The sequence below is a fragment of the Bos javanicus genome, chromosome 20 (genome assembly GCF_032452875.1).
Source record: "Bos javanicus breed banteng chromosome 20, ARS-OSU_banteng_1.0, whole genome shotgun sequence".
Classification (NCBI taxonomy): domain Eukaryota; kingdom Metazoa; phylum Chordata; class Mammalia; order Artiodactyla; family Bovidae; genus Bos; species Bos javanicus.
This window is the reverse complement of record NC_083887.1, coordinates 19,627,055-19,653,490: the sequence shown is the minus strand read 5'-3', so window position 1 is coordinate 19,653,490 and position 26,436 is coordinate 19,627,055. Positions and strand designations below refer to the sequence as shown.

The window sequence follows — 26,436 nt, the reverse complement described above, 5'->3', positions numbered from 1 at the left end:
AGTCTACCCATTTCTCCAAGAAAATGAAATTATTTCTCTACGGAATTAAAACACCATTTCCTTGAACTAGATGAAGCCAATTTTCTTTTGTGTTTCCTGCCTCAAAAAAGAATATGTGTCTAGACAGAATATGAGTGAAGTTTTTCCATGAGATATACCCTTTTCCACTACAATAAACGCCATTAATCCTACACAATGACATGAATACCTCACCATACCTCCCCATGGGGTTGCAGAGAGTCAGACACAATTGAGCACACACGCACACTCACACACCTCCCTGTTTACTTCTTAATTTCCAACTGAAAAAAAAAAAAAAAGGTGAAAAAATTCAAACCCTTATTTCCAAACACAGAATTCTGATTAAAGGGGAAAAAAAAAACACTATGGATTTACCTGTTTCTTCAAATTTCTAAATATTGTCATAATTCATTTGCTGAATCATTTTTGTTCTACATACGCCTTGTGGCAGTGGTTCTCAGACTTTAGCACACATCAGAATCTCCTAAGGGCTTTGAAAAACACATGTTTCTGGGCCCACCTCCAGAGTTTCTGACTCATTAGGCCTGAAACTGGACCAAAGAATTTGCATTTCTAGGGAGTTCTCAGGTGATGTCAATGGGGACCACACTTAGAAATGTAAGTGATTCATGCAGCTTATGGTAAACAACTACATTGTCTCCATCTATGTATTTCTAACATGACAGTTTGACATGTCCTAGCCCACTCACCCTTCCTGCTTATTTTTGGTCATCAGCATCTAACTCAGTTTTGCTACCTACTATGTGAAGCATATGCTGGGAGGGATTGGGGGCAGGAGGAGAAGGGGACGACAGAGGATGAGATGGCTGGATGGCATCACTGACTCGATGAACGTGAGTATCAGTGAACTCCGGGAGTTGGTGATGGACAGGGAGGCCTGACGTGCTGCGATTCATGGGGTCACAAGGAATCGGACACGACTGAGCGACTGATCTGATCTGATCTGATGTGAAGCATGCACCCAATACTGAAACTTAAGAGACATAAGAGTACATCATTTTTCTTAAAAAGAAGAGGTCTCTTTCTGCAAGTTGAATAATAAAAAACTAAATGGAAAACAACCTGAAGCTTGCTCTAAGACTGTTACCTTCAATGGCAAACACGTTCTGCCTCAACTGTGATTTCTTTGTTCAGAAGCCAAGCTGGTAATTAAGCTGGCACAGGAGGAGAAGCCATTTGTCTAATGTGATGATAGTGTAGCCCTCAGTATACCCTGGAACAATGAGGGCCTCACAGAAACTCATTCCAAGTTCTAGTTCCTTCTCTCTTCTTGCTACATAATGGTGGCTGCTCATTCTGAATTCTCAGAGGACAAAGGAAGGGGAAGATGCTCAATCCTGTCACATCCTCCCCCATTTAAACCATTTATAGCCTCAACTTAAAGGAGCAATTTGAAGTCATCGTCTTTAAACACTGCAGAACTAATTGTGAAATCCACAAATGATGTGACATTCGTGGAATCGCTCTGTTTCAAAGGCTTCCATTGCCTGTAGGTTTGTCTGTCACAGCACTGTGCTCAGAAGAGCAAGGTGAAAACCTTGTCGTGAATTGGGCTTGGGAGGAGGGTTACTTTTGTCTTGTAGCCTCTCTCTTTCAATCTTCTTCTTAGAAAGATGTGATGTCTCAGAGTTTTAATGCTCATCAGTTTTGGCATCAATAGGCTGCAGTCCATGGGGTCGCTAAGAGTCGGACACGACTGAAGTGACTTAGCAGCAGCATGTTAAGTAAACAGTCTCATAATTTAAAGAAAAGGATGCCCTTAGTAATGGCTTCTGAGGAAATTAGGCACACCTACTGTGACCATTTCAAAGGACTATGTAAGCTCCCACTTTCTGAAGGTTCTTTCAGAAAGGGGACTCTGTCTAATTAATTCATTGCATTATCTGTAAAATGTAACTATAAGTATTGTGTGATGCACAATAAAAATTAAAGAAGTGAGATTGCTGGGAGAAATATCAATAACCTCAGATATACAGATAACACCACCCTTATGGCAGAAAGTGAAGAACTAAAGAGCCTCTTGATGAAAGTGAAAGAGGAGAGTGAAAAAGTTGGCTTAAAGCTCAACATTCAGAAAACTAAGATCATGGCATCTCGTCCCATCACTTCATGGCAAATAGATGGGGAAACAGTGGCTGACGTTATTTTGGGGGGCTCCAAAATCACTGCAGATGAATGACTGCAGCCATGAAATTAAAAGATGCTTACTCCTTGGAAGGAAAGTTATGACCAATCTAGACAGCATATTAAAAAGCGGAGACATTACTTTGCCAACAAAGGTCCGTCTAGTCAAGGCTATGGTTTTTCCTGTGGTCATGTATGGATGTGAGAGTTGGACTGTAAAGAAAGCTGAGCACCAAAGAACTGATGCTTTTGAACTGGTGTTGGACAAGACTCTAGAGTCCCTTGGACTGCAAGGAGATCCAACCAGTCCATCCTAAAGGAGATCGGTCCTGGGTGTTCCACTGGAAGGACTGATGTTGACACTCAAACTCCACTTTGGCCACCTGATGTGAAGAGCTGACTCATTTGAAAAGACCCTGATGCTGGGAAAGATTGAGGGCAGGAGGAGAAGGGGATGACAGAGGATGAGATGGTTGGATGGCATCACCAACTCGATGGACATGAGTTTGGGTAAACTCTGGGAGTTGGTGATGGACAGGGAGGCCTGGCATGCTGCAGTCCATGGGATCGCATAGAGTTGGACATGACTGAGCGACTGAACTGAACTGAACATGATACCAAAATTCATAAATTAAATGTTACCAAAACAGAGATTGCTCCTACAAATGAAGGAAACAAATCAGAAGATTTCTTACTAGAATATAACCTCCTCTAACCTCCCATCTATAAATATCAGATTCTGGCAACAATATAAATATACAGTTACATTTTAGGACTTAAACCCCTGGTTTTATACTCAAAAAATGTCCAAACTAGTAAAACATTTTCCATTTAAATTGTCTGCCCATTTATAAATGGAAAGGAATTCCCCATGAGACAGCTCTCTTTATAGAGGGAATATAGCATTGTATAGAAAGGGAATATAATTCTTAAGCCAACAAACATGACTGCCTTTGTTTTTTAACACCAACCATTTCCTCAAAGCATCATTTCCATTTTGCAGGCATATCAGCCTCTAGAACTTCATAAAGCCTTCAGCTGAGTCTACACACTGCAGCCCCAGCCTATCTGTGTTCATGAAAGAATCCTTCTAGGGAGGGATCCATTCTAAGAACATCAGTTGCAACTAGGTCACACCACTCAGATCTGGATCTAGAGGTCAGCTGTGACTTCTGGCTCCTGTGTAACCAACTCCTCTTTCAGATTACCCAGACCTCTAAGGTCCACTTCATGGACACTAGAACATGCATCACACATTCAAATTACGAGCGCTTCATACGAGGCTTTATTGCCAGATCTAGCTCTGAATCTCTTATAATCCAAGAAAGCCTAATTTAAGCCAGGTTCTCCAATGCCCTTTGGATATTGTTCCTCTAATGTCACAAGACCAATCTCGAGGGACAAGGAAGTTATCCCAGGTCTCTTTTAGCACCGAAGTTCCATTTCCTTCTGTCAAGTTCTGATTTCTCTCTCAGTACCTGTTGCTGAAATCCCATTGAGCCCCTTATAGACACCTAAGTCCTAACAAGGTACAATTTTGCTGTCCTAAGTTCATGGGTTGTGTGTACCACTTCACTACATAAAGAAGAGCATTCTTAAGTTTTATTCACAGAAGACTTGTTATCCCCCAACCCCCTAGCATGAAAGAAGAGTTGAGGGGAGAAGAAAAGGCTGTGATTTTATTTTTTTCCTCCTTCTATACCTCACTGCTTGGTAGCATCTTTCCTGAAAGGCTAGACCTTGACCTTCCAGGAAAAATGACCTTGAATCAGGTCAGAGTGTTAAGTGTCAACATGAAGAATTCACACTTGGCAGCGTCAACTGTTTTTCAAGTATTACCTAAAAGTCAGCTTATGTGCTTTTACAGAGCAAAATTTTGTGAGTACAATATGTAGCTAGGCTTCTTGAGATTTTCAGAATGACAGTACCTTTTAAGGAATTAAGAGGGCTTCCTGAAAGTCATAAAAAAATGAGAAAGCAAAACATGTCTTCCCTATATAAAGAACCTTAGAAAACAGTGTGTTAACATGTAGCTTAATGTCATGAAACGAACAAAATTGGAGAAGGTAGAGCAGAGCTGTGTTGAGTATTTGTTGACTTTCTTACCTTAATTTGAAGGATCCCTACTCACTAAATGTTATTCATAGTTCTTACTACAAAAATCATTAATTTATTTTTTAAAGTAGATTTTCTTACTTTGGGAGATCAGGAATGAGCCAACCTTCTTATATTTATGATATGACAGTGAAAAAAAAATTTTTTTTAATATACCCAGAGGCTATTTTCGGAGAAGGCCATGGCACCCCACTCCAATACTCTTGCCTGGAAAATCCCATGGATGGAGGAGCCTGGTAGGCTGCAGACCATGGGGTCACTAAGAGTCAGACATGACTGAGCGACTTCATTTCACTTTCACAAGTTCATGTTTAGGGTTCAGAGCATAATAATGATGGCAGCAAGCACATTGTACAAAGGACAGGAATTGGGGTGGGGAGGGCACTGAAGATGTCCTTGGTGCTGAAACATGTTGCTACAGAATAATATAATGGACGAACTCTCGTATCCAGAGAGGACCAAATGGATGTACTCTTTCAGCACTCCTGTAAGAACTTTCCCATGTCATTTCTGCACAGAGCTTTATTTCATGGAAAAGTTACCATGATTTTTTAACACATTTATCATCTCCTCACACCACGTAGTTTCACATTTTAATTGTAAAATGCACGCATCAAAAATGTTTGGCATACCATGTGCTACATATTACACACTTATATATTTCTAAAATCCTGAACAAATCTCTCACCAAGTTCTGTTTAAAATAAAAACACAAGCCCAGTCAAGCATGATAGAATATCCACTCACAGAAGGCCAGTACCTACCCTACAGGTGATGCAATTTGAAATTTTGTGGAAATGACTTTGAAAACTAACTATGCAAGATAGAAGAGCAAAGGCAGGCTACAATAATACTTCCTTCACTGGACAACATTATAAGGCCTCAGAAATGAGATGTCCAAACCTCTTCTAGAAATAAAAATCAATTGAGAAGAGCAGCCCAGAAAGCATTAATGTAATCAGTCTGCATGCTGCCATCTAACTTACAATCCATGACAAGTTGAGCCAAGTGGGAGTTATTTACGTTTGTTCTTCTGGTATAATAGAAGGGAGGAGAGCGAAAAGGATTTGCTGAATCAGATTGTGTTTGACTGAGGAGTGACAGGGAAGTTTTCTTCAATTAATAGCCAGCTGCATAACTTGAGCTAATGCCAGCTGGGCTTTCGTCATGAAGTGACACCGAAATAAACGATTCTGTACTCAGGGACTGACTGGGAGGCAGTGAACTCATCCAAAGATGGAGCAGGGACAGGGGTGGGCGATAATAACACCTGAATTTTAGGAGCCTATTCTGGCAACTGTTCTAACAACACTGAGTTCATGTTTATTGTTAAAGGTCCATAAGAATCCATTTAGGTGCAAAGATCTACTTGAATTCTTAGAAGGGGAGAACCAAAGAAGGTAGAAATGGTCTCATTAAAGTCATGTTGATTTCTTTCACTGATAAGTGAAATTCACTTTTATATTTATGTCAACCTGGCCGGGGGGTGGGGAGCAGGCAAAAGGGTTTTATTAAAGGCATCCACATTCTTGAGGAGGAAAACAATGGCTATGACATAAAAGAAACCTAGTGTAGATTGAAAGCAATCAAATGCCTGCTAGTACATTCAGAAAAACTGAACAGGCCCAGCTGTTGGGATTTTTCCAGTGAGGTGCCTGTCCCGGTGGTCACAAGTCCATGTGTCTCCTGGCTGCCGAGTCACATTCCCGTCTGTCTGGATGGAAGGGCGCCCACCCACAAGCCAGACCTTTTCATTACGGGAAAGTTTCCGAGGTTCCTTGGGTCAGGCAAACTCCACTTCCCCATCGCATCATGTAAACACCTCTTCTATGGGGATTTCTTACAGAAAAATCCACTTGAAAGCATCTAATCAAAGAAATGGAAGTCAGAAAGCCAGAGCTCCACAGGAATCTAGATATGACAATATGGGCAGAGAAAGAGCCCTCCAAAGAGGAAGCAACAGCAGCTTGACCTGTGAATTCTTTGCTATCTGTCTGCTCCCTCGACTTTCAAACCGTAGCCCTGGAAATATAAACACATAATTCTAAACATTCACAGGCCTGCGGCAGCAAAAGACCACAGGCCAGCTTCACAACTGGGGCATGCAGACCATAAATCCTCTCATGGCAGGAGTGGGGTGGGGCGGAAATGGACCGTCACCATTCCGCACACTGCATCAAAGGAAACTGGGCACAAGGAAGAGGCCATTGGCAGCCAATCCTGGGATTCTCTCATTCATGGAAGAAGGATCCCAAAGGCTGAATTACCCAGGTGACGTTAGTTCTACCCATGCCAGCAGGCAAACGCTACCAGACTGCCAAAGGCCACAGTTGCTCTGGATTTGGGCAGACTTTTCTGGTCTCTAAGTGTATACAGAGAGGAGGGCTATGGGGAAAGTGCTTCTCACCAACTCCAGTCCTGAGTATTCCTACCCTACTTGGATTTTAGAGCGGGACTCAGGGGACAAGGATCCCAGGATGTGACTCTAAATATGTCAGCATGAGAGAGAAACCTAATCGAGCCACATGAAACTGATGAGAAGCAGTCTTTGCTGATCCCACATAGATAGGAGAGGGTAAAACAAGAAGCCCCACTGCTATTACTTACTTTCAGGGCAACAGAGAGCGATTCCGACCACCGCATGGTAATCTGAGCCACTGCTGTTGTTCAGGCACTGAGCTGTGTCAGACTCTTTGGAGACCCCATGGACTGTAGCCCACCAGGCTCCTCTGTCCTTGGGATTTCCCAGGCAAGAATATTGGAGTGAGTTGCCATTTCCTTCTCCAGGGGATCTTCCCGACCCAGGGATCAAACCTGCATCTCCTGCATTGGCAGGTGGCTTCTTTACCACTGAGCCACTACGGAAGTGTCAGACTGTGCTATTAATGGCTGGTTAGTCTGGGAGATCCTAAGGTAGTAAGTAAATGCTGTCTCCATGGTGAGTTACTTAGGGGAGGTGATCTGTCAGGAAGTTGGATTAACAAGTGCTTCTTCAAATGTCATCTGTAGTGTCAATGGGTGGCCTAAGGCTAACTACCATCCAGGTCAACAGTCTACAGGCAGAACAGAGGCACGGTTTCTCAGCATGAGTACTGCACGATGATGACTCCCAAGTATTAGTTCATTTCCTTCAACATATTGACTCTATATTGCTTATATGTGGAATCTAAAAGTAAATATGATAAATAAAACAATTTTTATGATACAAATGTACTAATATAGAAAATAGACACACAGACATAGAAAACAAACTTATGGTTACCAAAGGGGAAAAGAGGGGAAGATAAATTAGGGCTTTGGAATTAACATACACACTACTTATATATGAAATAGATAACCAACAAGGACCTATTGTATAGCACAGGGAACTATATTCAAAATTTTGTAATAAACTATAAGGGAAAAGAACATGAAAAATAGACATAAGCATGCATAACTGAAGCACTTTGCTGTATATCTGAGATCAACACACTGTAAATCAATTATACTTCAATGAAAAATAAAATTAAAGAAAAGAAAAAAACACAAACTGACTCTAAGATGAAGTATTTAATTTTCTAGCACTCTCTACATCACAACCAAATATATGAATGAAAAAATAAAATTTTGATTGTTAACATCTGAGTTTTGTTTTTGTCATCATTGCTTTGGAACAGACAAAGCCTTTATTTGTAGACCTGGAACAAATTATACATATGGATGTATTAACAGTCTCTCTTAGTGAAACGGGAATACATATAGTTTATAAAACATAAACCATATGCAGTCTTGCTTCTTTCATTCAGGTATTGATTGTCTATGGGTGAATCAGCATGTCTTCCATCTTTTCCTTTTGACATGCTTTTTATAATAAAATAAGTAATGGCAGAAGTGCAAAAAGTATGTCCCAGGCTTGATGCTACATAACTTTTATACATTTTCATCTCTAAACCTAGCAGGTTATTGTCCATATACAGACAGAACGACAGAGGTTCAGTGGTAAAAAAAAGATACACCAAAATGTTGCTCCTTCCAAGAAGGTTTACTTGATGAAACAGCCTAACTTAAGAGATGTTCATGTACTTTCCTTTTATCCCAGCATTTTTTATCATTCTTTTCATAAGCTTTACACTTGCCTATCTTCCTTGTAAACTGTGATTTCCTTAAAGGTGGGGATTGCATCTTATTCACCTTTTTACCCTCAGCGTCCTGAACAGTGCTGGCAGCTGGTGAACAACTAGGAATGTCAGGAGTAAATAGAAGCCATGCATCCAGGAAAAACAACACTGGACTTCAATGCAGAAATGTCAAATTTCAAAACCTACCAAGCAAAAAATGTTAGGAGTTTATCTGACATTTGGTAAAAGAATGGCGGTTGAGGTTAGTTTAGCCAGTTTCATTCTAGAGAGTTAATGACCAAGAGATTCTCAAGAAATACTTGTAGACAGAATTTAGGTATCCAAGTTATCTCTATTTCCCCAAACCATAGGTAAGTGGAAATTGAAGATACAGATAAAAATCAGCCTGAATAGAAGAATCAGAGTTTTTATTAAACACAAAAATGAGCATTTACTTCATTCAATCATATATTGGCTTCTCACCTGGATTACAAGAGAAATATTCCAACATCAATTTTACTTTGAAAAACTATATTCAGTAAAACTATAAGTGCTCTCTACAGGAAAAATTCTAGTTTTTCCTTCCTGTACAATGCATAATGTAAACACAATCATGATGGCATTTCCTTTCACAGCATCAGCCATTTAAAAACATAAACCTTTGAAGAACATGGATTTTGACAAACTTAGTAAAATAGCTTTAAATCCTGTGAAAAGAGACTGCAGGCACCAAACCTGTGACTGATTTTTAGGAGTAGCTTCCCTGATGAAGCCTAATTCTAGCTTATTCCAAGTCCCCATTCTCCCTGCTCTTATTCTACTTGGAGGAACTAATGTTAATTATTAAACCAAAAAAATCAAATTAAAAAGGTGAACAATAGGCAGAAGACAGTTGTTTGGCTTAAAATGTAACCAATTTAGCTATAACAAAGGCAGTTTAGCTTCTCCCACCAGGCACAGTAGGTACCCAGCCCAGGGCCCAGAAAACTTATACGAGCCCAAGAAAATGTTTTAATTTCATTTAAAATCAGAAATGAAATTAATATAATCCATCTTAGATTATCTTAGAAGATATTAAGAAGAGATGGCAAGAATACACAGAAGAACTGTACAAAAAAGATCTTCACGACCCAGATAATCACAATGGTGTGATCACTGACCTAGAGCCAGACATCCTGGAATGTGAAGTCAAGTGGGCCTTAGAAAGCATCACTACGAACAAAGCTAGTGGAGGTGACGGAATTCCAGTTGAGCTATTCCAAATCCTGAAAGATGATGCTGTGAAAGTGCTGCACTCAATATGCCAGCAAATTTGGAAAACTCAGCAGCGGCCACAGGACTGGAAAAGGTCAGTTTTCATTCCAATCCCAAAGAAAGGCAATGCCAAAGAATGCTCAAACTACTGCACAATTGCACTCATCTCACACGCCAGTAAAGTAATGCTCAAAATTCTTCAAGCCAGGCTTCAGCAATATGTGAACCGTGAACTTCCTGATGTTCAAACTGGTTTTAGAAAAGGCAGAGGAACCAGAGATCAAATTGCCAACATCTGCTGGATCATGGAAAAAGCAAGAGAGTTCCAGAAAAGCATCTATTTCTGCTTTATTGACTATGCCAAAGCCTTTGACTGTGTGGATCACAATAAACTGTGGACAATTCTGAAAGAGATGGGGATACCAGAACACCTGATCTGCCTCTTGAGAAATTTGTATGCAGGTCAGGAAGCAACAGTTAGAACTGGACATGGAACAACAGACTGGTTCCAAATAGGAAAAGGAGTTCATCAAGGCTGTATATTGTCACCCTGTTTATTTAACTTATATGCAGAGTACATCATGAGAAACGCTGGACTGGAAGAAACACAAGCTGGAATCAAGATTCCTGGGAGAAATATCAATAACCTCAGATATGCAGATGACACCACCCTTATGGCAGAAAGTGAAGAGGAACTCAAAAGCCTCTTGATGAAAGTGAAAGTGGAGAGTGAAAAAGTTGGCTTAAAGCTCAACATTCAGAAAACGAAGATCATGGCATCCGGTCCCATCACTTCATGGGAAATAGATGGGGAAACAGTGGAAACAGTGTCAGACTTTATTTTTCTGGGCTCCAAAATCACTGCAGATGGTGACTGCAGCCATGAAATTAAAAGACGCTTACTCCTTGGAAGGAAAGTTATGACCAACCTAGATAGCATATTCAAAAGCAGAGACATTACTTTGCCAACAAAGGTTCATCTAGTCAAGGCTATGGTTTTTCCTGTGGTCATGTACGGATGTGAGAGTTGGACTGTGAAGAAGGCTGAGCGCCGAAGAATTGATGGTTTTGAACTGTGGTGTTGGAGAAGGCTCTTGAGAGTCCCTGGGACTGCAAGGAGATCCAACCAGTCCATTCTGAAGGAGATCAGCCCTGGGATTTCTTTGGAAGGAATGTTGCTAAAGCTGAAACTCCAGTACTTTGGCCACCTCATGCAAAGAGCTGACTCATTGAAAAAGACCCTGAAGCTGGGAGGGATTGGGGGCAGGAGGAGAAGGGGATGACAGAGGATGAGATGGCTGGATGGCATGACTGACTCGATGGACGTGAGTCTAGGTGAACTCCGGGAGTTGGTGATGGACAGGGAGGCCTGGCGTGCTGCGATTCACGGGGTGGCAAAGAGTCGGACACGACTGAGCGACTGAACTGAACTGAACTGAACTGAATGAATAAAGAGGCTCACAAAAGTCCTGGTACAGCCCTGAGCTGGGCTTTTTTTCATTTTTATAAATTGACTCAATGGACATGAGTTTGAGCAAACTCTGGGAGATAGTGAAGGACAGGCAAGTCTGGCGTGCTACAGTCCATGGCTGAGCAACTGAACAACAACAACAAAATAAATTTACTATGACATTATTATTTGTTGAAATGTTAGGACACATGAATATTGTAAGCCTTTTACTTCTCTCCCACCACAAAAACGAATCCCTCAAAAAATACTGGGAATTCTTATCAACTGGATTGGATGTGATGGGACATCAATGGATATCAATCACAAATCCAGTTCAACTGGGCCATGAAAGAAAAGGATTTCTGAAGAAAATCTTCCTTTCCCCATCTCCTCTCTTTTACCTAGAAACCAACAACTTAGAAATAATCACAATTTCAGAGGAACAAAGAAAGATGAACTACTAGAACCTCATGTCTAAGAAAAACACTAATTTAGAAATGCTAACCACCCAAAGCTTTTTTTTTTTTTTTTTTAAAACACTGAATTAGTTGATTCAATCAATAGGGCAACTTCCTGAATCTAGGTGGATGTTTTGGTATATATTCATATTAAACTACTGAGTTAGTCCTGGTATTAAAGTTAATATCAGAAATGCCCTTCTCATACAGCACAGCATAACTAACAACATTGGTTCACATGGCCATGGTGCCACACCTTGATCCCCCAACTACTCTGTCTTGGAGTTAATTCTTTGCAGATCCATTGATGGGGTTTCCCAGATGGCGAAGTGGTAAAGAATCTGCTTGTCAATGCAGGAGACACAAGAGACATGAGTTCAGTCCCTGGGTTGGGAAGATCCACTAAAGGAAGAAATGGCAACCCACTCCAGTATCCTTGCCTGGAAAATTCTGTGGACAGAGGAGGCTGGTGGGCTATAGTTCACGGAGTCACAAGGAGTTGGATACAACTGAGCGACTGAACACCAGCACACATCCATCCAACAATAGGATGTTGATTTTTATATATTATTTCATTATTACTCTAGTTCTAACTAGTGTGTGGAACAGATTACAGATCCAACAATGAACAGTGGAAATCAAATACCGTCACTTTCAGAGTCTTGATTAAGTATTTCTTGGTGTGGAAAGAGGTAAGAAGTAATGGCTGAAATAAAGTTTTAGCATTATCTGTGAATTATATTTATCCATGAACTTTTACAAATTTTTTATAGGAAAGAGAGGTACTAGTACGTCAGCAAACCAAGTTCCAGTATTTGGGACAGAAAATTTTAGGGTTTCTAGTATATTCTTCTTTTTTTCTTTTTTAATTGATACACAGTTGATGTACAATATTACAAGTTACAGGCATACAATATAATGACTCATAATTTTTAAAGGTTATATTCTACTTATAGTTATTACAAAATATTGGCTACATTCCCTGTGTTGAACACGATCCTTGTAGGACTTAATCTCCATCCATTATATTGCGCCTCCCTTTTCCTTCTCCCTACTGGTAACCATCAATTTGTTCTCTATATCTGTGAGTCTGCTTCTTTTTTGGTATATCCACCGATTTGTTATATTTTTTAGATTCCACAGTAAGTTATATTATACAGTATTTTTCTTTGTCTGATCTAGTATATTCTACGTAGTCTCTTTTTAAAACATATAGAAAAGAATTAGAATATAACAGGCTTCATACAGAAAATAAGACAAAGTAAGATAATAAGAATTATTACAGTATCTATGAAGAACATAAGTAACAAAAACCTTAAATAAACATTGTACAGCCAAAATTTAGCTTTTTTCCCCACATTTTTATCTTTTCACTGAAGTAGGAATAATACCTCACTATCATGTAAGTACACCATTAGAGAGGACCTGCCACTGAAAATAATGTAAAAGGTTCCTTTGTCCCCTATAGAAACATAATTTACACAATTAGGCTGTGAAGTATATGGTTACTGAATATTATAAAACTATAACACTGAAAGGTTTGGAAATGTATTTTGCCTCACTGGAATGAGAAACTGTTTAAATCTGATTTATCTTTCTGATTATAGTTGTCATCCACCTTTTCTTTCTTACTTTGATCAAGTAAACCAAATTTCTTGTTGGAGAACCACATTCAAAGGATGGAACTGACATTCATGACTGGGAGGCCCAGAGACCCCGTCCGTCACATGACTGATTCAAGGCTGGCATTTAATCCAAGTCCACCTGTTCAAGTTAGGACTGAGTCTTCACTGGGACAGTTGGAAATATGCTCTCATGCCACTGGAATTACTGCAGGTAATGTTATGCCAGGTGCTGCTTTAACTGTCTTTGCCATCACACAGGGAAAGCCAGCAATGCAGAGTGGGTAGAGACTGAGAGAGATAATGCCTTCATCACATTGCAAGAGCACATGAGCAAATCAAGCCTTGTACCACTGAAAAGCAGCTGCACTCCTTAGATTTTCCAGTTTCAAGGTTCCATAAGCCATCTTTCTGTTGGTTTAAATGTTTAGTTTCTATTACTTGCAACTAATGGAGAAGAAAAGTCTGATCGACATACCACTTCACCACGTGGATCTTTTCAATGTTAGGAAATGTTCTATTGATATGATGAAGGTCCACTCTTTCTTACTTATCTCTCTTTTTACTGCCTTCGTATATGATTGACAGTAAGAAAATTCAATTGCTTCTTACTGCACTACTGGGTAAAATTCAATCATTTAACAAATGCTTGTGGTGGTGGTGGTATAGTCGCTAGGTCGTGTCTGACTCTTGGGATTTCCCAGGCAAGAAGACTGAAGTGGGTTGCCATTTCCCACTTCATTTGGCAAATGCCAATCCCCCTGCCATTTGCCAGGGGATCTTCCCAATCCAGAGATTGAATCCATGTCTCCTGCTTGGCAAGCAGATTCTTGACTCCTGAGCCACCTGGGAAGCCCCAGCAAATGTTTACTACACACCTATTCTGTGCCACACACCTGTTAAAGATTCATAATTGGAATAAAACAGACAAATGGTCTACTTTCATAAACTTTATAATATGGGAGGGAGTAGACCATGAACACACAGACAGACCATGTAAATATGTTGGATAGCCACATAGGCTATTGAGGGAACTAATGCAGAAAGGAACATCCAGAAAGTCTAAGTTAATGATGGGTTTTGTTTTGTTATGTTTTGTTGTTTTTCAAATAGACAGTCAGGGAAGGTATTAGTATGAAAGCCATATTTGAGCAAAGACCTAAAAACAGTGAGTTCCTTACTGAGGAATGTATGGGTCCTAGAAAAGAGTACATTCAGTCTTCACCACAGGGTGTATGGTGAATTTTCCTTACCAGAGTTCACCTATTTACACAAGGGAGGAACTCCCACTGATCCCCCTCCCACAGGAACCTTTTGCGGCTGGCTTGCTGAGGGAACTGGCCTATTTATTTTGTTTCACTGGGCAAACAGAAGTATGAGTTAGGGATGGCTTTAGGTTCCATGAATCATTATTATTTTCAGTGTGCACTCTCAGGCGTGAAGGCTGTGATGTGAATTGCTGACTAATTTTATAAAGCACCTGGGGCTCCTCAGGGCAAAGGCACTATGTCAACACCAACATTAAACAAATAGCAATAATTGGCCAAATCCTCTGGGGGTGCAAGGCAAATAAAATATGTTCCCTCTTGGAAGTCCATGACGTCTGCCAGGTTTACCACTTGGCAACCTGTATTCAGCAAGAATGAGGCAAAGCATTTTTCGAAAGCCACTTTGGCCACCACTGTACATGGCCTTCAAACAACCACTGTGACTGCTGAGTATTTAACAGCGAATTAAAACTGAGTATGTTTTTATTTCACTAGCACAATAAGGTTCTGAATAACCACTTGAAATAGTAGTCCTTATCATTTTCTAGGTAATTTCACTATTAGTCAGAAATAAGAGTACAGCAATGTTCATTAGGTAATAAAAACAATCATTTTCCACCAATTTTTAAAGCACACACATCTCTCTTTAGCGAAAAGACTTTTTTAAAGCATCGAAAAAAAGCATTACAGTTTCTCCGGATGAATTTTAATTAAAGAAATTGTCCAAAACCAAGAACTGCTGGTAGGGTTCCAAATGGTAGATGAAACTCTAAAATGTATATTACATATTAACAAGATTTCTTTTTGTTTCTAAGAATTCTATAGGGAAATGTACCCAAGTTTAGTGCAACTCGACCCACTCCACCTCATACCACACAAGAAGGCATTCATAAGAGAAAGCACAATAAAGGCTCATAAACAAACATTAGGACCTGAATTTTAATTAAAACAAGGGATAGCTCAGGATAAACCTGGTTCTATTCTATTAACTACAAAGTTCAACAGAAAGAAAGCATTAAGTATTTTCTTAAGATTATTAATTATCATTGGTCCTTAGAATTACAAGACACTTTTTCTGAAAGGTTTTAGGATTAATCTAGATGACTTTCATTTCACAGATGAAGAGATTAAGTCTCAGACAGATCATTTTTCTAGGAACATAAAAATCAACTATAACACCCTGAGTTAGTATTTTAGAATATCCTTCCAGGTGCTTTACTACGAATTACTATATATATATAGCTGTATACATAAAGTTCTTAAACTTAAAAGAGGTCTCTCACTTAAAGAGCATTGTTTATATACTTTTTAAAAACATACTATGACTATTTGCCATGTTAAAGATCATCCTTGTGTTGATCCATCAGTATTCCATCATATGTATGTTATCCTGATATGTTAAACTAATCCTCATCACTGCATATTTGATCCATTTTCAGTTTTCAACTATCATAAAAAAATGATGGAGATAAATCTTTTCATATATCCTTAATTTTTTAGGTCAAATTGAAGAGAAATTGCTGGTTCAGAGTATTTTTTGGGGGGGTGTTGGCAATTATTATTGAATTCTCTTCTAGAAAGGCTGTTCAAATTCTCACTTTTATGACTAGTAAATAAAAATGTCCCAACTTGAATCAATACTTGGTATTATCTGGCTTTGCTATTTAATCTTTAACACTTTGATTAGAGAACATATTTCTCTACTGTTGCTTAATTTGCTTTTCTTTGAGTTTTATTCATGTTATTGGTAAATTGTGTTTCTTTTTTTATGAATTGACTGTGTTTATTTTTCTGTAAATATGGTCACCTTTTTTGTTACTGACTGCTAGAGATTTTTTTTTTAGTATTGACACATTAAAGTTAATGCCCCTTTAATAATGTTCAAAACAGATTCCCTACTTTGTTGTGTGCCTTTACATTTTATTTATGGTGTTTTTTGATGTACATAAATATTTAATTTTTCAATATACACATTTGTAAAATATTTTAATTTCTTCCAGCTCTGGTGATAGGCTTAGAAATACCTTCCCAGTTTGAAATTAAATGAGTATTCACCTATATTTAACAGTGATTTCACACATCTTCATTATTTTAATAAAATTGGATGTTAATAAATAACAGTATTTTATTTTCATTAAAACTTTAATATATATATATTTTAAATTAATTTATTTTAACTGGAGGATAATTAGTTTACAATATTGTAGTGGTTTTTGCCATACATTGACATGAATCAGCCGTGAGTGTACATGTGTCCCCCATCCTGAACCCCCATCCCACCTCCATCCCAGTGCACTGGCCCTGAGGGCCCTGTCTCACGCTTCAAACCTTGACTGGCAATCTATTTCACATATGATAATATACATGTTTCAAATGCTATTCTCTCAAATTATCCCCCCCTCTCCCTCTCCCACAGAGTCCAAAAGTCTGTTCTATACATCTGTGTCTCTTTTGCTGTCTTGCATATAGGGTCATCGTTACTGTCTTTCTAAATTCTATATATATGCATTAATATACCGTATTGGTGTTTTTCTTTCTGACTTACTTCACTCTGTATAATAGGCTCCAGTTTCATCCACCTCATTAGAACTAATTCAAATGTATTTTTTTAATAGCTGAGTTAATATTTGATTGTGTATATGTACCACAGCTTTCTTTATCCATTCGTCTGCTGATGGACATCTAGGTTGCTTCCGTGTCCTGTCTATTACAAACAGTGCTGTGATGAACATTGGGGTACACGTGTCTCTTTCAATTCTGGTTTCCTCGGCGTGTATGCCCAGCAGTGGGATTGCTGGGTCGTATGGTAGTTCTATTTCCAGTTTTTTAAGGAATCTCCACACTGTTCATAATATATATTTTTATATAAGACATAAGGACGGGATCTAAGTTTATATTATTTTCACAAATAATTATTATCTCAACACTATTTACTGAATAACTATTTGTTTTTTCATTGAATAAAATGCTGCTTTAATCACACAATGAGTGTATGTTCATGTACATCTATATGTAAGTATATACATTCACTACACAAATACACATGGCTCTTATATGGAATCTACGGTCTTTTCAAATGATCTTTATTTTTCACTTAAACCACCGTTTCAATTCTTTGAGTTTTTATAACATGTTATAACTTCTGAAAAGGTGAGTTTTCCATGTCTCTACCCTTCACCCACTGTGCTTCTTTTCAATTTTTTTGCTTTCTTATATATTTATCCCTTTAGATAAACTTTTGAAACATTTCATCAAAATTAAAAATAATATCTCACTGGTGTTGAGTATAGCTGAATCAATTATGTAAGTTAATTGGTCAGAAATGACATTTTTAGTGTCTTAAACAGGCCTTCCCATGCACAGTGAATTAAGACTGAAGTACAGAAATAGTTTACATAGATTCAAATCCTAACTTCCGCTCTTACCAGCTCTATGATCTTAGATAAGGGGCTTAATTTCTCTGAATCTTAGTTATCAAAGTTGTAAAATTAAGATAGTAATACTAACTACTTCATAGGATTATATAGAATTAACAGATGATTTAATATGCAATGGATAAGGTTCTTAAATGCACAATTAGTATGAGATATTATTTTGTCTCTGAGTTTTCTTTTAGTTACAATATGTTTCCTTTATAAAAAGTTTCTGATTTATTATTTTCATTCACAGGTACAGTACATTCTTCTGACTGAAATGTGGTGCTATTTAAACAGTAGCTTACTTTTTTCATTATAACTTATAACTGATATTACTCTTTTATAGAAGAGCTAATGATTTCCTTACATGTATTTTTGTATTTAGTTGCCTTACTCTGCATTATTTCTAATAATCAGCTAATTCTTTTTTTCATGTATATACACAAAGAATCAGTTAACATTTTATATTTTATGATTCAAATAATCATATTATCAAGAACTTTCCATACAATAGTACATAAAAATATTTAATATTACATAATAGAGCTTATAATTAGGATTTTTTAATAGAAATGACTCACATAAAATATTCTTGGCCATTGAGATACACACTATATTCTTCTGCTTCTATTTCACTTGTGTTTTGCTTTTTAAAACAATGAATGGGTATTAAATGCTAGTCAAATTCTGACATCTGACATTACAAAACTCTTGCTCTCTATTAATCTATTAATATGATGGATTCTGTGAGCAGACTCCCCACAAAGAACCACATGTTCATGTACAGAATATTCCTATCTGACATAAGCATTAATCTTTTAACAAAATGCTAAATTCTATTTATTAGTACTATGATTAGGATTATATCCCTTTAATACTAAGATTTTCTATTACAGTTAGATCTAGTTCATACAATAAATATAAAGTTGACTTTCTTTTGACAAACTTCAGAAAATTTTAAGGAACATACTAATTTTATTTTTCAAAGTTTGTGAAGTGTTTATAAACACTTTCAAAGAAATTCTCTGTCTTTTGCAGAGCTACTTTTTGGAAAAGCAACTTTTCCAAAGTTTTTCCCAACAGACACTGCTTTATAAGGTTATATACTTCAGTTTCAAATATATATATACATATATTCATATATGTATATATTTATACAAACATATATTTTTACAAAAAATCATTTAACCAAGATTTTAGTAAAATTATGCTGCTATATATAATTAATAAAATTTATTCTCTGTCTCTTCATCTATATATATATATACACACACACACACACACACACTAGTTATATACATATGTAACTGTTTCACCAACTGTTAGGTATGACTGTGTCTCATTTTCTCTCACCACAGAAAACTGGGAAAGACATTTTAGGAGGTGAGAAATAAAGCATCCTCTCTCAAGTTTTCACCGTCTCCCAAGAGAAACACCATCATCTCATAGATATGTCTCCATGCCAACAGTACACACCTCTGTGATTATTTTTCCTATTCATCAGGGAGTAATTTGGTACTTCCAGCTTTAAAAGAGTGCACAGACATCCCTTCACCCCTTATAAGTGATTTAACAGGTGTTTTACAAAATTCAAAATCAGTAGTAAGATACGTAACAGAACCACATTTCAGCTGTTTCTCTCCATTCTCACTGCCTGGATCTGTATCCAAAGAGTTTTTCAGGACTAATTTCAGAAAGAACATGTACTTTTTTTATATTATATAACATTTTGAGCAACATTTAAATGAATGCTTAATGAGAGTTTTCAAATAGAAATTTAAAATATTTTTAATGCTACTGAGAAAGATGAACATAACACAATAAATTATACCTAATATTTCAGGAACTATTGCTTGGCAGGGGGAAAAAGACAAGGCAAACATTACAAAGCAAAACCGAAGGAAACAAAGCTTCTAAAACAATTAAACCTTCCCTCCTCCTTCATGGAGCACTCTGTTATTTACAGAGCTGGCAACAAATGAAGCAAAGTATGGAACACAATAATAGCAACAGTTTTTTGAGCACTTGCCACATACCTGGCGTAATGCTAGGTTATATACACATGCGCTCTACCACTGATAATGTCAGCTACTCAGGGCAACTGACAACCATAGGGACAGAGCAGAGGAGACACGGCGTAGCTTACACTTCCTGGTGCCAAGCTCTAGGGGCAAGAAGTTCTTTACAGGAACCATCTTATTATATTTTCAACACCATCTTACAGACAAGTGATTATTGTTCCCATTATGTAGATCATGCCATTGTTTTAAGTTTGACTCAACTGCTTTCTTAGAATACATAATGGCTAATGTGTCCTTGCTGCTGTTCGGTCACTGAGTTGTGTCCCACTGTTTGTGACCCTATGGATTGCAGCAGGCCAGGCTCCCGTCCTTCACTGTCTCCAGGAGTGTTCTCACATTCCTATCCATTGAGTTGGTGATGCTATCAAATCATCTCATCCTGTGCCATCCCCTTCTCCTGCCCTCAATCTTTCCCGGCATCAGGGTTTTTTCCATTGACTTGGCTCTACACATCAAATGTTTAACTCATAAGCTACCTACAACATGTGAAGCACTGTTCTAAGTGCCTTACTTGCAACATCATCTTCTTGAAACTTCACAACAATCTTTTAAAATAGGGACCATGGTTTGGACCATGATTGCCCAAAACCTGATTTAACAGAAAACTTAACACTTAAAAGAGGTTGTCCCACCCCAGGTCATACAGTTGGTGAGTGACAGGGCCAGAATATGTACCCAGACTACTTAACTCAAGCTCAAAACTTTTAATCACCATATTTTCAGAAATGTCCAAAAATAAAAAAATAAAATAACAACACATGGCTGATCTTGGGGAACAATATGCATAAAATCTAAAGAAATGTGATTAAATTCACATTTGAAAGAGAAGGCTATGATTTCTAATTCTGAGATGGGCAGTTTTCCTTAGACATCATTTCTTCCCAGTCTCCACTGAGGAAGGAACGCAGTGAAACACAACTGAAACTGTGTCAGGAAGGTTAACCATGAAACAATGTGGACACCTGAATAGAAGCAGGTCTCATCTTCCCAAAGAAGCTTGGCAAGCTTGACTGCAAGAACTTCAGGATCTTGTTTCTATGTTCAACACAGTCATTCAGAATGATGCCAGGGATAAAGAAAAACAAACAGTATGTAACCATCTGAATAAACGTATTTTATTTCTAAATTTCTGAGGGGGTAAGGGTGTAAGCAGATGAAACTCACAGGGCAAAGGTACATGTGTACATGCCTGCTAAGTCACCTCTGTTGTGTCCAACTCTTTATGACCCTATGGACTGTAGCCCACCAGCCTCCTCTGTCCTTGGGATTCTCCAGGCAAGAATACTAGAGGGGGTTGCCATGCCCTCCTCTAGGAGGTCTTCTTGACCCAGGGATCAAACCTGCATCTCTTGTCTCTCTTGCATTGGCAGGTGGGTTCTTTACCACTAGCACCACTTGGGAAGCCTGCAAAGTTACATGTATTTGTGGAAAAGTTTAGGGAACTATAAAAGCACAATAAAGGACAGAAAGGGTATGGACCTATTAGAAGCAGAAAATATTAAGAAGAGGTGGCAAGAATACACAGAAGAACTATACAAAAAGATCTTCATGACCCAGATAACCACGATGGTGTGATCACTCACCTAGAGCCAGACATCCTGGAATGTGGAGTCAAGTGGGCCTTAGGAAGCATCACTACAAACAAAGCTAGTGGAGGTGATATAATACCAGTGGAGTTATTTCAAATCATAAAAGATGATGCTGTGAAAGTGCTGTACTCAATATGCCAGCTAATTTGGAAAACTCAGCAGTGGCCACAGGACTAGAAAAGGTCAGTTTTCATTCCAATCCCAAAGAAAGGCAATGCCAAAGAATGCTCAAACTACCGCACAATTGCACTCATCTCACACACTAGTAAAGTAATGCTCAAAATTCTCCAAGCCAGGCTTCAACAGTATGTGAACCATGAACTTCTAGATGTTCAAGCTGGATTTAGAAAAGGCAGAGGAATCAGAGATCAAATTTCCAACATCTGCTGGATCACAGAAAAAGCAAAAGCGTTCCAGAAAAACATCTACTCTGCTTTATTGACTATGCTAAAGCCTTTGTGTGGATCAAACAACAAACTATGCAAAATTCTTACAAGAGATAGGAATAGCAGACCACCTGACCTGCCTCTTGAGAAATCTGTATGCAGGTCAGGAGGCAATAGTTAGAATTGGACATGGAACAAGAGTCTGGTTCCAAATATGAAAAGGAGTTTGTCAAGGCTGTATACTGTCACCCCATTTATTTAACTTCTATGCAGAGTACATCATGAGAAATCCTGGGCTGGAGGAAGCACAAGCTGGAATCAAGATTGCTGGAAGAAATATGAATAACCTCAGATATACAGATGACACCACCCTTATGGCAGAAAGTGAAGAGGAACTAAAGAGCCTCTTGATGAAAGTGATAGAGGAGAGTGAAAACGTTGGCTTAAAACTCAACATTCAGAAAACTAAGATCATGGCATCTGGTCCCATCACTTCATGGCAAATAGATGGGGAAACAATGGAAACAGTGACAGACTTTATTTTCTTGGGCTCCAAAATCACTGCAGATGGTGACTGCAGGCATGAAATTAAAAGACACTTGCTCCTTAGAAGAACAGTTATGACCAACCTAGATAGCATATTCAAAAGCAGAGACATTACTTTGCCAACAAAGGTCCGTCCAGTCAAAGCTATACTTTTTCCAGTACTCATGTATGGATGTGAGAGTTGGACTATAAAGAAAGCTGAGTGCTGAAGAATTGATGCTTTTGAACTGTGGTGTTGGAGAAGACTCTTGAGAGTACCTTGGGTTGCAAGGAGATCCAACCAGTCCATCCTAAAGGAAATCAGTCCTGAATATTCTTTGGAAGGACTGATTCTGAAGCTGAAACTCTGATACTTTGGCTACCTGATGGGAAGAACTGACTCACTGGAAAGACCCTGATGCCAGGAAAGATTGACAGCGGGAGAAGGGGACGAGAGAAGATGAGATGGATGGCATCACCAACTCGATAGACATAAGTGTGAATATGCTCCAGGAGTTGGTGATGGACAGGGAGGCCTGATGTGCTGCAATCCATGGAGTGGCAAATAGTCAGACACGACTGAGCGACTGAACTGAACTGATAGGGGAAAGAGCTAAAGAAAAACACTGGTCCCCTCTCACCAAGTGCAGTTCTTTTCTTAAGGCTGTCCTGCTCACCAGCCCTCATTCCCAAATTGTTGAAAATCTGTCAGATCCCTGACCCTCTGTGGACTCCCTTTTCATCCAAGCCTTTAGGTACTGAACCAAAAGGAGTCCACCACGGGCACCACTGACATTTTCAGATCCTGAGGTGGTATGCAAATGAATCTCTATCTTCTCTGCCACTTCTATCCCAACCATAATGAGGGTGGTCGTGCTCAGTTGCTCAGTCCTGTTCCGACTCTTTGTGACCACATGGACTGCAATCCACCAGGCTCCTCTGTCCAAGGGATTTGCCAGGGGAGAATACCAGAGTGGGTTGCCCTTCCCTTCTCCAGGGGTGTAAAGAGGGTTTTCCAAGGCAAATGAGAACAGCCCATAGTCTTCGCTCCTCATGTTAAAGGGATGGAACATCGCACACTTGTTTTCTTCTAGTGCCATGATTATTAGGAGATTCATTAGCTAGAACAGTCTGTGCTCCACGGAACCCTGGTCACCTCGAGTTATTTGCTGGAGGAATTGGAATGGTCCCACTTGAGCTGACTATACAGGTTAAGTTTTCTTAATTCTTCTAAACTTATTTTAAAGTTTTATGTACTTTCTGGTTGCTTTCCAGAATTTATGAACCCTGTCCTTGATGTAATTTTTTAAAATAAGCTTTCATAGAATGCAGTGTTAATGCTATTTCTTGCCATTCTGACAACACTGAGCTCCCTTGAGCAACTGTGAGCATCACATTACACTGGTAGTGGCCTGCACATCTGAGATAGAGCGCCTCATAGTACCTGGCAGGACTGGGATTGAACTCCTAACCTATGTTATAATGTTTTGATTTTGACTTCGTACTCAATACTCTCTTGTTCTTTATATATTTATTTTATACTAGGTGTCTGCTGGCTGAAGAGCCCCTCCTGTAACCATACTATAATCCTATGAGTGAGATCCTTTTGGTTTCCAAATCCGAGAGCAGAGAGCTATGACGTGGAGAGAAGTAAAGTTACTAAAAGGGGCCATCTCAATGTCTTAGGAATTTTGCTTTGCTGTGAAATAGTGGTAAAGACACAGACTACTGCAGTACTTATTGTTCTTTATTCAAATAATATGCCCCAAGTAAGTACGGTTTAGGGTTTAGTACAAGGAAAACTGTTTTCCCTGAGAAACAGATGTTGTGTTCTTCTCAACTAACCTTTCTCTTCTTTCCCTAAGACTAGCCACCATGTATCTATGAGAGAGATTTTTGAGCTCCTTCAGGGAAAACACAGTGACCCTTACTATTGGAATATCCACTTCCCTGTCTTCCAATTTTCCTTTTTAAAGTTCTGAATGTAAAAAAAAAGGCTTTATTGATTTTATACTTTTTGTAAAATACTGCAAGTCCTTTTTGTATATAGGCAGGGTAAAATAAAGGAAAGAGGAAAAGCAGGATGGAAGGGAGGGAGACAGCAAGCAATCGAGATAAACGTATAAAATTACTGCCATTTATATTTTTAAATAATGGGAGGTTTTCTCTAATAAATAAAACCTTAATGAAATATTATACAGAACTACTATCTCTAGAAACCCCTTATATAAAGATTTGTCAAGTAAGACAGTGAAGAATATTCTGAAACATATAAACTTTTTAATGTAGAGAAGTCTTTGATCTAATGTTCCTTGTTGACTGCATTGCAAGGTTTCTCAAGAGTAAGCTAAACCAAGAGGTATTTTGCCAAATCTAGTCTTACAGTACAGACTACTATAAAATGAAACTTTGGATGGTTGTGACTTATGCTTTCATTCATAAGATCCTTTATACCATTCTAAGAAGTGCTGTAATAACTGCTGAAAATAGCACATGTTCTGATTTTATACCCATTTGCAATTTATGTCCATTTGCAATTTATGTAATCATTCCTTGCCCCCTACACTGGTAGACACTTGTGGCCATGATATCACACCAGGAGTATTAACATGTTGGCATCCTGGTATTGAGCATCTCTACATGTCAGCCCTGCCATCTTTGATAACTGGCGAGGTATCTAAAAGCCATGAGACATAGAGCAGAGTTGAAGACTGTGGCCAGCCTTGTCATTTCGTCAGATGTTTCCAGTTCAATGATCATTTATAAGAAATATTTTAGAATTAATTTTGTCAGTATGTTTTTATATCCATTAATGCATTCAACATGAGTTAATACAGGCATCACAGACCAATCACTGTGGTTGGTTGTACCCTTCCTTTAGTTGCTAACATCCTGAGAGAAAAAGGAGTTTTATTTAACCAAAGAAAGAACTAAAATAGCAAAGTGAACATAAAGAAAATAAACACTGAAGCCACGCAGTGCTAAGCACATATCAGCATTGCTATATTTACAAATGTAATTGGTTAAAAAGAGGCAAGTGTAAACTGACAAGGCAAAGAATGGGAACTCATAGAGGGGAAAACCCAGCAGTGCCTCACTTTATCTCAGGTGGAAGGGCTAGCGCCAGGGTGAACTGTCCCTACCACACACCTCTTTATAAAATGATGTATAATCAATATGGAATGTTATTGGTGGCTCTACAGGGAATATACTTGTGTAGGAACCATAAAGTTCAGGAATACTTCTAAACAATGACCACTTGCAGAGTTACAACAAGGGAAATTCATCTCTTCCCTTCCTACAAATATGAATGGAGCATCCACTATATAGTAAGGTGTTGTTCTACGCTCAGAAGATATAACAGGAAACAAAACAAATCAACTTTTCTTACCCAGTTCACATTCCAGTTGGAGGAATATGGACATTAAATGAAGAGATAAATTATGAAGTATATGAGATTATGGAAAGTAAGATAAAGAAAAATATAGCAACAGTGGGAGTTGAAATCAAGTCTAGTTCTCAAGCTGCTGTCGAGCAAATGCTGCACTGAGGTGACTTTTGAGTGAAGCCCTGAAGGAAATAAGCCATATAAATATCTGGTAGAAAACAAACCACTACCTTATCTGGATATAAATGTGCTGGGAGAAAAGCATTTTCTGCACTATATGACTGTGTCTCTCAACCAGCAAAATGCAGATGACAGAATAGTAAAAGCAGAGTCAAAGTCAAAAATTTGGAGAAAAAGAACCTATTTTTATGTTAAAGAAAAAAAAATAGAGAAAAGTAAAGAATCAGAATACATAGACTTTTAACATAAAACTGGAAGCATTAAAAAATTTTGTATTTGATACCATGTACTATGCTAAGTCACTTCAGTCATGTCTGACTCTTTGTGACCCCATGAACTGTAGCCCACCAGGCTCCTCTGCTCATGGGGATTTCCCAGGCAAGAATACTGGAGTGGGTTGTCATGCCCTCCTCCAGGGGATCTTCCCAACACAGGGATCAA

The 26,436-nt window shown here is 38.5% G+C and overlaps 1 protein-coding gene and 1 long non-coding RNA gene across 10 annotated transcripts in view; both read right to left on the bottom strand.

Annotated features, from left to right (window-relative positions):
- Positions 1 to 11,215, bottom strand: part of LOC133233327 (uncharacterized) — a 93,075-nt gene extending 81,860 nt beyond the window's left edge. Inside the window, exon 1 of the long non-coding RNA XR_009731682.1 lies at positions 1,130 to 11,215. This is a non-coding gene — a long non-coding RNA (uncharacterized LOC133233327). The remainder of the gene's footprint in view (positions 1 to 1,129) is intronic.
- PDE4D (phosphodiesterase 4D) overlaps positions 1 to 26,436 on the bottom strand; it is a 1,603,025-nt gene that overhangs the window by 554,903 nt on the left and 1,021,686 nt on the right. The window lies entirely within an intron of this gene.